The 15,322-nt window shown below is 59.4% G+C and overlaps 1 pseudogene; it reads right to left on the minus strand.

The window, feature by feature from the left end:
• The window catches only part of LOC123120519 (putative cysteine-rich receptor-like protein kinase 20), a 53,227-nt pseudogene extending 38,406 nt beyond the window's left edge, over positions 1 to 14,821 (minus strand).
• Positions 14,822 to 15,322: the final 501 nt, after the last annotated feature.

Consider the following 15,322-nt stretch of genomic DNA (forward strand, 5'->3'; position numbering starts at 1 on the left):
GATCGAACCTCGGGCAAGTAGCATACCGATTGACAAAGGGAATTGTATACGGGATTGATTGAATCCTCGACATCGTGGTTCATCCGATGAGATCATCGTGGAACATGTGGGAGCCAACATGGGTATCCAGATCCCGCTATTGGTTATTGACCGGAGAGGCGTCTCGGTCATGTCTGCATGTCTCCCGAACCCGTAGGGTCTACACACTTAAGGTTCGGTGACGCTAGGGTTGTAGAGATATTAGTATGCGGAAACCCGAAAGTTGTTCGGAGTCCTGGATGAGATCCCGGACGTCACGAGGAGTTCCGGAATGGTCCGGAGGTGAAGAATTATATATAGGAAGTCCAGTTTCGGCCATCGGGAAAGTTTCGGGGGTTATCGGTATTATACCAGGACCACCGGAAGGGTCCCGGGGGTCCACCAGGTGGGGCCACCTATCCCGGAGGGCCCCATGGGCTGAAGTGGGAAGGGAACCAGCCCTTAGTGGGCTGGGGCGCCCCCCTTGGGCCTCCCCCTGCGCCTAGGGTTGGAAACCCTAGGGGTGGGGGGCGCCCCACTTGGCTTGGGGGGGAAGCCACCCCCCTTCCCCCTTGGCCGACGCCCCCCCCCATGTAGATGGGTTCCAGGGCTGGCGCCCCCTCCAGGGGGCCTATAAATAGTGGGGGGGAGGGAGGGCAGCAGCACCACAGCCCCTGGCGCCTCCCTCTCCCCTTGCAACACCTCTCCCTCTCGCAGAAGCTTGGCGAAGCCCTGCCGAGACCCCGCTACTTCCACCACCACGCCGTCGTGCTGCTGGATCTCCATCAACCTCTCCTTCCCCCTTGCTGGATCAAGAAGGAGGAGACGTCGCTGCTCCATACGTGTGTTGAACGCGGAGGTGCCGTCCGTTCGGCACTCGGTCATCGGTGATTTGGATCACGGCGAGTACGACTCCATCAACCTCGTTCATTGGAACGCTTCCGCTCGCGATCTATGTAGATGCACTCCTTTCCCCTTGTTGCTAGTATACTCCATAGATGGATCTTGGTGATGCGTAGGAAATTTTAAAATTCTGCTACGATCCCCAACAAGTCTCACATTGACGCGGCTAATCAATAGGCTATGGAGATGCCCATCAATTGATGTCAATGAGAGGAGTAGGGATTGCCATGCAACGGATGCACTAGAGCTATAAATATATGAAAGCTCAACAGAAGAAACTAAGTGGGTGTGCATCCAACTTGCTTGCTCACGAAGACCTAGGGCATTTTGAGGAAGCCCATCATTGGAATATACAAGCCAAGTTCTATAATGAAAAATTCCCACTAGTATATAAAAGTGACAACATAGGAGACTCTCTATCATGAAAATCATGGTGCTACTTTGAAGCACAAGTGTGGAAAAGGATAGTAACATTGTCCCGTCTCTATTTTTCTCTCATTTTTTTGTTTGTTTTTTTTTGTTTGGGCCTTCTCTCTTTTTTTCTCTTTGGCCTTTTTTTATATATATTAGTCTGGAATCTCATCCCGACTTGTGGGGGAATCATAGTCTCCATCATCCTTTCCTCACATGGGACAATGCTCTAATAATGATGATCATCACACTTTTATTACTTACAACTCATCAATTACAACTCAATACTTAGAACAAGATATGACTGTATGTGAATGCCTCCGGCGGTGTACCGGGATATGCGATGAATCAAGAGTGACATGTATGAAAGAATTATGAATAGTGGCTTTGCCACAAAATACGATGTCAACTACATGATCATGCAAAGCAACATGACAATGATGGAACGTGTCATAATAAACGGAACGGTGGAAAGTTGCATGGCAATATATCTTGGAATGGCTATGGAAATGCCATAATAGGTAGGTATGGTGGCTGTTTTGAGGAAGATATAAGGAGGCTTATGTGTGATAGAGCGTATCGTATCACGGGGTTTGGATGCACGGCGAAGTTTGCACCAAATCTCAATGTGAGAAAGGGCAATGCGCGGTACCGTAGAGGCTAGAAAATTGTGGAAGGTTGAGACTGTGTATAATCCATGGACTCACATTAGTCATAAAGAACTCATATACTTATTGCAAAAGTTTATTAGCCCTCTAAGCAAAGTACTACTACGCATGCCCCTAGAGGGATAGATTGGTAGGAAAAGACCATCGCTCGTCCCCGACCGCCACTCATAAGGAAAGAAATAAAAGAACACCTATGTGTCAAAATTGTTACACAACTTTTACCATACGTGCATGCTACGGGACTTGCCAACTTTAACACAAGTATTTCTCAATTTCACAATTACTCAACTAGCACACTCTAATATTACCACCTTTATATCTCAAAACACTTATCAAGTATCTAACTTCTCATGATATTTAACGGACTCAATGTGGAAGATTAATTTTCATGATTAAAGCAAATTACCATGCTGTTTAAGACTCTCAAAATAATATAAGTGAAGCATGAGAGTTCAATAATTTCTATAAAATATAACCACCGCCATGCTCTAAAAGATATAAGTGAAGCACTAGAGCAAAACTATATAGCTCAAAGAATATAAGTGAAGCACATAGAGTATTCTAACAAATTCTGAATCATGTGTGTCTCTCTCAAAAGGTGTGTACAGCAAGGATGATTGTGGAAAACTAACAAATAAAGACTCAAATCATACAAGACTCTCCAAGCAAAACACATATCATGTGGTGAATAAAAATATAGCTCCAAGTAAATTTACCGATGGATGAGGACGAAAGAAGGGATGCCTTCCGGGGCATCCCCAAGCTTTGGCTTTTTGGTGTTATTAGATTATCTTGGGGTGCCATGAGCATCCCCAAGCTTAGCCTCTTGCTACTCCTTGTTCCATACTCCATCAAATCTTTACCCAAAACTTGAAAACTTCACAACACAAAACTTAACAGAAAATCTCGTGAGCTCCGTTAGCGAAAGAAAACAAAACACCACTTCAAGGTACTGTATTGAACTCATTCTTTATTTATATTGGTGTTAAACCTACTGTATTCAAACTTCTCTATGGTTTATAAACTATCTTACTAGCCATAGATTCATCAAAATAAGCAAACAACACACGAAAAACAGAATCTGTCAAAAACAGAACAGTCTGTAGTAATCTGTAACTAACGCAAACTTCTGGAACTCAAAAAATTCAGCCAAAATAGGAAGACCTAAATAATTTGTTTATTGATCTGCTGCAATTGGAATAAATATTTTATCAAGTTCTGGTGATTTTTAACAATTGTTTTCGTGAATAGAAAGTTTCTGGAATTTTCTGCAAGATCAAATAACTATCATCCAAGAAGATCCTATAGGTTTAACTTGGCACAAACACTAATTAAAACAAAAAAACAAATCTAATCAGAGGCTAGATCAAAGATTTATTCCTAAGCAGAAGCAAAAAGCAAAAAAAAACTAAAAATAAAATTGGGTTGCCTCCCAATAAGCGCTATTGTTTAACGCCCCTAGCTAGGCATAAAAATGCGGATAGATCTAGGTATTGCCATCTTTGGTATTTATCTTTTTAATGGAGTTATGCTCGAATCCAGGAGGTTCCTTACGTTTCCCTTCATACTCAGAGATTCTTAGATCTAGAGCATCCAACCGTTTATTGCAAAGTGTGATCAAAGTATTCATACGATTGAGGTTCCCTCCAACATTTTTAAGGGGTTCAAAAGATTTTTGCAATTCACCCAATTTTTCTAAAATTTGGGTTCCCTCAAGACTGAGAGTTAATCCTTTTGGTGGGGGAAGTATTCCCACTATCCCCTCTATAATTTCATAACCAGAACTAGGATCAATTTCAATAAAATTCCCTTTGGCGGCAAAATCAAGGAGTTGTCTATGGGATAAGGTTAGCCCAACATAAAAATTACGAAGTAAAACCTTGAAATCTCCCTCTATAGTGCAGCCACGATAGGATTCTATCAATCTATACCAAGCATCTTTTAAATTTTCTCCTTGTTTTTGTTTGAAGTGAAGAACTTCAAACTCGAGGGACAGAGGAGTAGATAAAGGACTAGCCATAATGACAAAGAAGGCGAAAAAGAGGCGAACGGAAAAGAGAGGGCGAATAAAACGGCAAGGGTGAAGTGGGGGAGAGGAAAACGAGAGGCAAATGGCAAATAATGTAATGCGAGGGATAAGGGTTTGTGATGGGTACTTGGTATGTTGACTTTTGCGTAGACTCCCCGGCGATGGCGCCAGAAATCCTTCTTGCTACCTGTCGTGGTGGGCGCACGGCAGATGCCAAGGGATGGCTAAAGAGAGGAGGAGGCTCGAGGGCGCTGGTGGGCTCCAGAGGCGAGGTTGGCATGAGCGGGCGCGGGACGCCGGACATACCCAGGTTCGGGGCTCTCCGGAGAGATAATACCCCTAGTCCTACCGAGTGTAGTTGGATGATCGATAGTACAATGTTGCTCCTGGAGCTGTATGAAGGAGGAAGGAAGCTGGCCAAGGCTTGGGCTGCTCCTTCTCTCCGGTGTTGCTGTTTTCGTGGCTAGTCCTCCTGCTTCGCCTCCCGAATGATCGTGGGCTCCCGGGGGTTTTATAGTCCAACCCCTCGGGGGTACAATGGTAATGTTATAAGTCGGTGGGTCCGTGTAGTCGGTGTCCGGGGACCCGGGCTGGGCCCCGCTGAGGGCTTGTGGTTCGCCGGGTTCCCCTAGGTGCGGGCCCCGCAAGCCTAGGGGGACTGTGCGTCGTCTTGTCGATCGTCAGGGCGTGGCCGAGTCGAGCCGCGTACAGTGCTCTCCGTCAGGTTGCCGCTTGCTGTCGTCAGCGGTGAGGGTGGGGGCACTGTTGCCACGCCGGCCCTGGTCAGCGGGTAGGTGAGGGGCACTGTTGCCACGTTCCTGCTGACCAGAGGCATGGGCGGGGCACTGTTGCCTCGGTCATCGTTGATTGAAGTCTTGTCCCCGTCATACGGCCTGGATGGGACGGGAGTTGACCCGCGGCTGGATTGCGTAGCACGCCATGGGTGGCGCTGGCTTGGTGAGGAGGCCTTGGCCGTGCCGGGTTCGGCTGTCTTGCGCCAGTTGTTGGGGCCGAGTCGACGTGTCTTGCCGGGTCGGCTAGTCTGGCCGGCTTGGGGGGCTTGGCCGGGTCGAGCGACCCGGCCAAGCGCGCGCCGGTATTGAGGGGCGGTGCCAGCCCCGTTGTTTTTGAAGAGGATCCGGGTTCCGTTGCCTGCCCGGGGTCCATCCCCCCGACAGTAGTCCCCGAAGCTGTGAAGGTCCGCCGTCTTCGGATGAGTGGGCCTTCGCAGTTTCCCCCTTAAGCAAGGTGGATTCTGCGAGCGCCAGGTCCGGCAACACCCACTGTGTGCCGGTTTTCTCGGAAACCGGATCGCGGCGTCTCGGTCGTGGCGGGGACCGAGAAGTCCGCCGAATCTTGGGGCAATCCCTTGGGCTCTGCGCGGGCGCCACATGGTGCCCGGAAGCCGGAGGGGCCTGACAGGCCACGCGCGTGACGGGACCGGGCGACGGGCTGGGGCCCGCCGCCGCGCGCCCTCGGCCCAAGCGCGCGGATTTATTGCGGCGTCCGGGGGCCGGTTGCTCTTCCCCGGGCAGTTACTGCGCGTGTACGCACGCACTTATTGCGGGGTAGTGGAACGGGCGCATGCAGACGATCCCACTTCCCCACTTCCCCACGTTCAAACCGAGGGTTATAAATCGGGGGGGGCAGGGGGCGGCGGACATTATTCTCGCTCGTGCCCTCCTGTCCCTTTGCTCTCGCTCCGCTCTTCGCAACATACGCACTGCGGCGCCCGCTGCTCCGAGCAGAACTCCTTCGCCGTCCATCTTCCTTCTTCTTCCTTCGATCATGTCGCTGCCATCGGGCTCCTGGATGGGCTCGAACGTCACCTCCGAGGACATCACCCAACTCCGGGCGACGCGGCGCCTGCCGCGGGAGACGGACGTTGGCGTCCGCCTGCCGCACGGCGAGCAGAGGCCTCGGCCCGAGGGGCAGGAGCGCGTGGTCTTCCTCACGCACTTCGAGCGCGGGTTCGGGCTGCCGGCGAGCACCTTCTTCCGCGCTTTCCTGGAGTTCTTCGGGCTCCAGCCGCATCATCTTGGCGCCGGTGCCATTGTCCAGCTCTCCGGCTTCGTCACCCTCTGCGAGGGGTACCTGGGGGTCGAGCCTACGATCGACCTCTGGGCGCGCTTCTTCTCCTTGAAGCAGCAGGGCCCGTCGGCCGGGGAGTTCGCCGATTGCGGCGCCGCCGTCATCTCGAAGCGGTCGGGGGCGGATTTCCCCAAGATCCCGCTGGAGGACTCTCCCAAGAAGTGGCAGAACTCCTTCTTCTACGTCCGCAACCTTGGAGCGGATCGTATCAATCTGCCGGCCTTTGCCATCGCACCGCCGCGGGCGAAGACGAACTGGGGCTACTCGCCCAAGCGCCCGTCGCAAGAGATCGTTAATCTCTGCGAGCGGGTGACGGTGATGAGGACGCAGGAGGGGCTCACCGGCACCGACCTCCTCGCCGCGTTCATCATGCGCCGGGTCCTTCCGCTTCAGGGGCGCTCCTGCCTCATCGGCGAAATGGTCGGCCTTCAAGACCCCAACCGCATGGGGTCGACGCGGCTGTCCGCGGAGCAGGTCGCGCGCGGCGTGAACGACATCTCCAAGGCCAACCTTGGGGAGGACTGGCGGTTCGGCAAGGCGCCGTACAGCCAGTCGAACCCGGCGCCGCAGGTGAGTGTCTGGTCTTCTCACTTTGCTGCCGTGCACCTTCTCATCCGTCCTGACGCGACGCGGGGGGTACTTCTGAACGCGATTCGGCATCCTTACGCCCGGGCTCCATCGCAGGTGGAGCCGGTGGCGCCAGAGGAGCCCGTGGCTCGTGGCGGGGAGGAGGAGGCCGAGTCCGACGCCGGCGCTGGGCGTCGCGCGGGTAAGTCTCACGTTTCTCTTCATGTGTCTTGAATTGCTGACCGCGGCACGGAACGGCCGGTGCTGACGCCAGTTGTTGGTGTAGTGGCGTTGGGTGGGGGAGGCGGCGACGCGGGCGGAGCCGGGTCCTCGCATGGGGCGGCGCCGAGCCGCCCTCATGGGAAAGACAGCGTCGCGCCACGACCCCGGGCCCTGAAGCGCACGGTGGCCCGGGCCGGGGCCGGGAGGCCGGCCAAGAGGAAGCGCGGCGGCGGGCACGGGAGGCCAACCCCGGTCCCGGTCTTGGCAGGGTGAGCTTCATCTCTTGTTTGCGCTCAGGTTTTTTTTCTTGAGCTAGTCTTGTTTCTTTTCTGCTCATTCTGTCTTCTTCTCTAGGTCGCCAATCACGCTGGCGAGGGCGGCGGCGGAAGCCGCGACCGCCGGAGGGGCCGCGTTCCGCAGGAGCCGGTCCGACCTTGCCGACCAGGCCGAGGCGAAGGGACGGGCCGACTCGGACCTCGGCCTGGATCCGAATGACGCCGAAGCCTTGGCCTGGCGGGACAGGAACCGGGCCGAGGCGGAGCTGGAGGTGGCGTCGGTCCGGCTTGGACCGACGCGGCGGCGGCATGGGCGCGACCCGGCGCGGAGCCGGTCTGGCGCGAGATGCCGGAGGGCACGGTGGTGGCGGCGACGGTCTTTGAGCCGTCGTCGGTGAGGGAGCGCGGCCGTGGAGGCCGGGCTGAGGTGGTGATCCCCGACCGGGGGGTCGTGGAGGTGGAGGATGACACCCCGCCGCGGGCCGACGTGGCCGAGCGAGCGGGGACTGATGGTGGTGGAGGCGGCGTCGTTTTGGAAGAGACGCTGCGGGCGGCGGCGTCGGAGGCGCCGCCGGTTTTGGAGGAGGCACCGCGGGCGGCGGTGCCGGAGGTCACCCCGGCAGCTGGGCCGGAGACGGCGACGCAGGGCGTCCCGGCGTCCGGGTCAGGGTCGGCGACGCAGGGCGTCCCGGAGGAGGTGCTGGCCGCGTCGCGAGCGGCCAGCGAGGAGCACGCCTTGGTGCCCCGGCAGGGAGAGCGCCGAGCTGCCGTGCCGCAGCCGGCGCGGAGCGGGGGCGCCGTTGTCTTCGGGCCTCAGACCCAGGAGGAGGCGGCGCTGGACGCCGTCAGTCGCCGCCTGCGAGGCCGGACGGAACGGCTCGAGGCCTTCGCCCAGGCCGAGGTGGAGCGGACACGCGACCTGGAGCGCGCCGTCCTGGTAAGTCTTCTTGCAATTTTCTTCTTTGTGGGGGCGCGCTAGCGCACCCACTGGGTGTAGGCCCCGAGGTTCGGGCCAACTACATAGTAGTTGGGTCGAATCTTTAGAGTGTTGGCCTTGTTCTGATTTCTGCTCTCTTCAGCATCTCGACGCCTTCCGGGTCGCCGCCTACAATCGTCTCCTGGGCAAGCACCGGGAGCTCGTGGAGCGGCTTGCCGCCAAGGAGGAGGAGCTCCGCGTCGTCGCAGGTATCCTTGTGCTCTTTTCTAGTGGGGGCGTGCTAGCTCACCCACTGGGTGTAGCCCCTGAGATTCGGGCCAACTGTGTAACAGTTGGGCCAAATCTTAGGTCTTGCTTTTTTCTTCTACTGAGTCCTTTTTTTCGCAGCCGAGGTGCTGTCCTGGCGGACTCGTCTGCTCCGGGCCGTCCATCACTACGACCGGCTCGTTGCCGACACCGCCGTCTTGGCGTCGAGGCGGCGCAGGCGAGGGCGGAGGCGGCCGCGGCTCGGCGATCTCTCGACGAGGCCAACCGGCTGCATGAGCAGCTGGCGGGTCACAAGAGCCGCCTCGAGGCCGAGGTGGAGCTCCTTAAGGCGGAAGCCACCAAGGTGGTAGAGGCGCAGCAGGCCCTGGTGGAGGCGGGCCGGCAGCGCGGCCAGCTGGCGACGACAAGGGCCGGCTCCAGGCCGAGGTGGATCGCCTGCGGGGGCAGGTCACCACGGCTGAGGGGGCCCGTCAGGACGAGGCCCGTCGCCGCGAGGCGGCCAAAGACAAGGACGTCGAGCTGAAGGCGGCCCTTGCCAAGGCGGCCGATCTGGAGAAGGCGCTCGAGGAGCGCGACCGCGCCATCGAGCGGGAGCGGCGCGGTACGTTGCTTGAGGCATAGCACCTGGAAGAGTCCTTCTCGAGTAAGTGCTTTTTTCTTGTCGTTTGCCAGGTCGGGATTCGGCCTTTCTTCCTTGTTGTTCTTCTTCTAACTCGCTTCTTCCTTTGCGGCAGGGGCCTTCCCAGAGACGCAGCGGCTGCGGAGGAAGCCGTCCGCTATCAGCGTGACCCGACCGGCGTCGTTGGGTCCGGGACGGATCCGCGGGTGGCCTGGACCTTCCCGGAGATCATCGCCGCCGCTGAGGCCCGCCTGCAGGTTCTGGGAACACAGTTGGGGCGGTTTTCCCAGGCCGGCACCGTGATGACGGCGGCCCTATGGTCGGACTCCGTCCAACCGAGCAGCTTCTCGCGCCTGGCGCATTGGTTGGAGATGGGGCCGGACCGGCTTGGCGAGTGGCGCGTCTCCGCCGCTCGTGCCAGTGCTGAGATGGCGCTCCGGTTCGCGCCGTCCTGGCATCCGGACCTGCAGCTGGACGCGTTGATGGGCCAGCGGGCCGGTTCGAAGCAGCTCTTGCAGGAGCAAGCTGGCCGGATCGCCTCCCGGGCCAGCTACATCACCGAGTTCGCCTTCCACGACGAGTTCCATCCGGAGCGGACGGAAGACAGCGGGGTCGTGGACGGCGACGACTACGTCTTGCTCCTCCATGATCCGCAGGGGAGCTCGAAGGAGACGGGCGTCTACCGCGACGCGGATGCTGAGGAGGGCACCGGCACCTCGCTGGACCCGGAGGCCGCGAGGGGAGAGCCGTCGATGTCGTGACGCGGCGCTGGAGATGCCTGAGACACTTTGTGTAAAATTTGTTAAATAGCAGGTCCATCCACTCACTGGGGGTTTTAGGGTGTAATGAACTCGGGCCGTGGGCCTTTTCTTAAATACTTGCAGATGTCGTGGGAGCTTTTGCTTTTTTGCCTTCCGTTTTTGGACCGATTTCATGCGATTTTCCTTTCTCAAACCTCCCCCCCGCGAGCCAGACGGCCGAGGCTCCGGTCCGTGACATGGAGTTCGGTTCTTTGAGAGGAGCGCGCAGGACTTGGGTCCCTCGAAACGTTGAGCGCGAGCGAAACACCCACTGGGCTGGCTGGCGGCAATCCGGCGAAGCCGGTTGGCGAGCAGCCGGTCGTGCGGCTGTTCATTTGATGAATGGCGGACCGGGTTGATCGACCCGGCGACCTTTGGCTTAGTGTATGAAGCGTAAAGGAGCTTTGGCCCGTTGTGCTTGCCAGCCGACAGCCAAAGCTGGATCTGTGGCTTTAGGGCGAAGTGGGCGTCCCATTCGCCGGAGCATTGCTACACCACCAGGTCCGAGTCGCCGTAGCACAGGATGCGCCAGATGCCGAGTTCCTTGGCCAGCCGGAGGCCGTGCACAAGGGCTTCATACTCGGCGACGTTGTTGGAGGCGGCGAAGTGGATCTGGAGCGCGTAGCGGAGCCGGTCGCCCTTCGGGGACGACAGTACGATGCCGGCCCCCAAACCGAGTCACATCTTGGACCCGTCGAAGTGCATGCGCCAATGCGCCGAATCGGGAGGCGGCGGCAAGTATTGGGTTTCGGTCCAGTCGACGAGGAAGTCGGCCAGGGCTTGAGACTTGATCGCGGTGGGGGGCTCGTAGAGGATGGTGTGACCGGCTAGCTGGATCGCCCATTTGGCAACCCGGCCAGAGGCATCCCGACACCCGATGATTTCTCCGATAGGCGCCGTGCTGACCACGGTGACGACGTGCTCTTGGAAATACTGCTTCAGCTTCTTGGCGGTGAAGTACACGCCGTAACACATCTTCTGGTAGTGCGGGTAGTTCTGCTTGGAGATGGAGAGCACCTCGCTCAGGTAGTAGACTGGGCGCTGGACGGCTTGGATCTTGCCCTTCTCTGGTCGCTCGACCACCAGCACCGTGCTGACCGCCCGCGAGGTCGCGGCTATGTAGAGCAACAGCGGCTCCTTGTCGGTCGGCGCGGCCAGGACTGGCGTGGTGGAGAGCATGCGCTTGAGGTCTTGGAAGGCCTCGTCTGCCTTGCCGTTCCATTCGAACGGGCTCGTCTTCTTCATCAGCTGGTACAGGGGTAGCGCCCTCTCGCCCAGCCGGCTTAGAAACCGGCTGACCGAGGCCAAGCATCCGGTGAACTTCTGGACATCGCGCAGCCGAGCCGGCTTGCGCATGCGCTCGGTGGCCTTGATCTTCTCCGGGTTCGCCTCAATGCCGCGTTCCGAGACGAGGAAGCCGAGTAGCTTTCCGGCCGGGACGCCGAAGACGCATTTTTCCGGGTTAAGCTTGACCTTGTATTCGCAGAGGTTGGCGAAGGTTTCCTTCAAATCGTCGAGGAGCGTGAGGTACTGCTTGGTCTTCACCACGATGTCGTCCACGTATACGTGGATATTACGGCCGAGTTGCGGCAGCAGACATTTCTGCATGCAGCGCTGGAACGTGGCGCCGGCGTTCTTCAAGCCGAACGACATGGTGATGTAGCAATACTCCCCAAAGGGCGTGATGAAGGACGTCGTCAGGGCGTCGGCCGGGTCCAGCTTGATCTGGTGGTAGCCGGAGTAAGCGTCCAGGAAGGACAAGAGCTCACACCCGGCGGTCGAGTCGATGACTTGGTCGATCTGCGGGAGGACGAACGGATCCTTGGGACAGGCCTTATTGAGGCTGGTGTAGTCGATACACATGCCCCAGGTCTTGTTCTTCTTCAGGACAAGGACTTGGTTGGCCAGCCACTCGGGGTGAAATACTTCCATTATGAAGCCGGCCGCCAAAAGCTTGGCGACCTCTTCACCAATGGTTCTTCTCTTCTCTTCGGAAAATCGTCGTAGGGGTTGACGGACAGGCTTGGCGTCCTTGCGGACGTGAAGTTTGTGCTCGGCGTACTTCCTCGGGATACCCGACATGTCCTTGGGGGTCCATGCGAAGATATCCGGATTCTCACGGAGGAAGTCGACGAGCTCGCCTTCCTATTTGCTGTCGAGGCGGGCGCCTACGATAATGTACTTGCTGCAGCTGGGGTCTTCTGGGTTGAGCTTCACTTTCTTGGTCTCCTTGGAGGGCTTGAAGGCGGCCTCGTCGGCCGGGTCCGGGGTCGGGATTGACGCGGTGGAGGCCTCGCCTGCCAGGGCGATGATCCGGTCAAGCTGGCACCGCTCCTCGGCAATGACCAGCGACTCGGCCAACTTGGAGCCGTCTCGGGCGCACTCCAGGGACTTGCGGTAATCGCCGGCGATGGTGATGAGGCCTTGGGACCCGGCATCTTCATCTTCAGATACGCGTAGTGGGGAACCGCCATGAACTTGGCGAGCGCGGGCCGGCCCAGCAACGCGTGATACGCGCTGGACAGGTCCACCACCTCGAACCAGATCGGTTCGCGCCAGAAGTGGCCGCTGTCACCGAACAGGACATCTAGCCGGACCCGGCCAATGGGGGAGCAGGAGAGGCCGGGTACGATGCCGTGGAAGATCGTTCGGGTTGGCTCCAGGTCCTCGGCCTTGAGGCCGAGCTTGGTCATCGTGTTGCGGTAGAGGATGTTGATGCTGCTGCCGCCGTCGATGAGGACCCGGGAGAACTTGCATGTGCGCCGCGCGATGATGGTGGGGTTGAGGACGAGGGCGTAACCACCCGGGCTCGGCATGACTGCCGGGTGATCCTCCCGGGTCCAGGTGATCGGGCGATCCGACCAATGCATGAACTCCGGTTTGGCCGGGACGACGGTGTTCACCTCCTGCCGAAGGAGGCGCTCGCTGCGCTTGTCGTCGCCGAGGCTGGTGAAGACGACGTAGGCCGCACTCTGGTCCGGGTAGGCGTCGTCGCGCATCGCACCGCCAGCCGGAGGCGGCGATGGAGGCGGAGGCGGTTGTCCCACACCTGGAGGCAGAGCCGGAGGAGGCGGGACGTCGCCCCTCATGATGCGCTTGGTGATGGCGCACTGCCGAACCGTGTGCGTGGAGGGTCTTGCGCCGCTGTGGTGCTTGCAGGGGGCGTCGAGCATCTGCTCGAAGCTCATGGCGGGTTGCCATACCGTCTTGCCGGTTTGCCGGCGCTTCGCCGCCGGGTCCGCCGCGGGCTCGGTGGCCACGACGAACCGGTTGTCGTGACGCGGCGCCGGCTGGTCGGCCTTGCGCTTGTTGTTCTAGTGATGCTGCTGCCGTCTGCTTTCGCCGACCGGCTTTGGAAGGGGAACCGGCTTCGCCTTGCCGGCTTCATCCAGCGTCACCTGGATCTTCATGGCGGAGTCGGCGTTGGCGTACTTGTCCGCCGTCACCATGAGCGCGGCCATGGTGGCCGGCTCGGAGCGTAAGAGCTTGTGCTTGAGGAGGGTGCCGTCTCGGCACCCGCTGACGAAGTACTGGATCGCCTGGACTTCATGGACGCCCTCGCAGCTGTTCCGGAGCTCGGTCCAGCGTTCGAGGTACTCGCGGCCGGTCTCCGTAGGCCCTTGCACGCACATGGCGAGCTGGCTAGGGCGGCCGGGTCGTTTGTAGGTCCCCGTGAAGTTGCGGACGAAGGCTTCCTTGAAGTCCACCCACGTGTTGATGCTGCCCATCGGCAGGCTGTTCAACCACGTGCGGGCCGACCCTTGGAGCATGAGTGGTGCGTAGCGCACGGCGAGACGACGATTGGCACTGGTGATGCCAATGGTCGTGGTGTAGTCGGTGAGCCAGTCTTCTAGCTTCACCGTCCCATTGTACTTGGGGGTGTCGCGGGGGAGCATGAATCCTTTGGGGAAGGGCTCCTCCCGGATGCGCGGGCCGAAGCACGCCGGCCCGATAGCGCCGCTCTCCTCCACCTCCAGGGAGCGAGCGAGCTGATCGAGGCGGTGGCGAGCGTCGGTGTCGTCGATGGCGCGCGGGCCGAGTCGACTTGCGGCCAGGCCACGGGGGGCCGGGTCGGTTGGAGCCGGACGCCGGCCATGTTGGCCGGGTCCGTGCTGGGTCTCTAGGACGGGCTCGTTGCCCAATCCGCCGGCGGCTGTAGCGGCCAGAACGCGCCGAGTCCGGGCTTGGCCGGAGTCCGCCTCGCCGGGTGGCGAGGAAGCGGTGTGCAGAAGCTCGCCGGGCCCGCCAAGGCGGGCGGAGCCGGACCCCGCCGGCTTGGCGAGCTGGTTGAGGCGGTCCTGCTGGGTGTTGGCGGCGTGGAGGAGTTCGCGCATCCGCCCGATGCGCTCTTTCAGCTCCTCACCCGCGAGCTGGTCCAGGCCGACTGCGGCTGCCTGGGCAGCGCGCATGTTCTTCGCTGGGGTCTCGTAGGCGGTTGGGACGGCGCCGAGGGCCCGGCCGATCGCTCCTCCCCGGGCACGCACATCGGCGACCCGGCTTGGCTCGGCCGCGGCGGGCGTGAATCCGTAGGCGGCGTCGCGCTCCAGCTGAGCGGCGTCCAGGCGACGCTGAGTGGCGGCGAGCGTCTCAGATAGGTCCAGCATCTGCTGGCGCCTTTCCTCGAGCTGGGTTCGGGCCTCAGCGACGTTGTTGGCGTCGACGTCGGTGCCGATGGGGATACGGAGGCTCTGCATCGCGGCGCGCAACGGATCGGGCGGCTCGATCCGATCTGTTGCGGCCCTGGCTTCGGCAGCCTTACTCGTCTTGCTCAATGAGGAGGAGGCACCGTCGCGGTGACGAAGACCTCCACATGGACGTCCATTGCCCCGGCGGAAACGCCGCCACCGAGGGAGAGGGGAGAGTCGGAGTAGCTGAGCACCTCGCTGGGGTACTCGTCGGCCGCGAACGCATCAGAGATGCGCAGTGCGGCGAAGGAGGCGACAAGCGCGCCGACGACGTCGTCCGCCAGAGCGATGGACTCGTCGGCGTAGGAGAAGGGCTCCGTCCGAAGCATGCTCCCGGCCAACTCCTCGAGCTGCCCCACGGTGGGCGCCAACTGTCGTGGTGGGCGCACGGCAGATGCCAAGGGATGGCTAAAGAGAGGAGGAGGCTCGAGGGCGCTGGTGGGCTCCAGAGGCGAGGTTGGCATGAGCGGGCGCGGGACGCCGGACATACCCAGGTTCGGGGCTCTCCGGAGAGATAATACCCCTAGTCCTGCCGAGTGTAGTTGGATGATCGATAGTACAATGTTGCTCCTGGAGCTGTATGAAGGAGGAAGGAAGCTGGCCAAGGCTTGGGCTGCTCCTTCTCTCCGGTGTTGCTGTTTCGTGGCTAGTCCTCTTGCTTCGCCCCCGAATGATCGTGGGCTCCCGGGGGTTTTATAGTCCAACCCCTCGGGGGTACAATGGTAATGTTATAAGTCGGTGGGTCCGTGTAGTCGGTGTCCGGGGACCCGGGCTGGGCCCCGTTGAGGGCTTGTGGTTCGCCGGGTTCCCCTAGGTGCGGGCCCGCCAGC

The sequence above is a fragment of the Triticum aestivum genome, chromosome 5D (assembly GCF_018294505.1).
Source record: "Triticum aestivum cultivar Chinese Spring chromosome 5D, IWGSC CS RefSeq v2.1, whole genome shotgun sequence".
Taxonomy (NCBI): Eukaryota; Viridiplantae; Streptophyta; class Magnoliopsida; order Poales; family Poaceae; genus Triticum; species Triticum aestivum.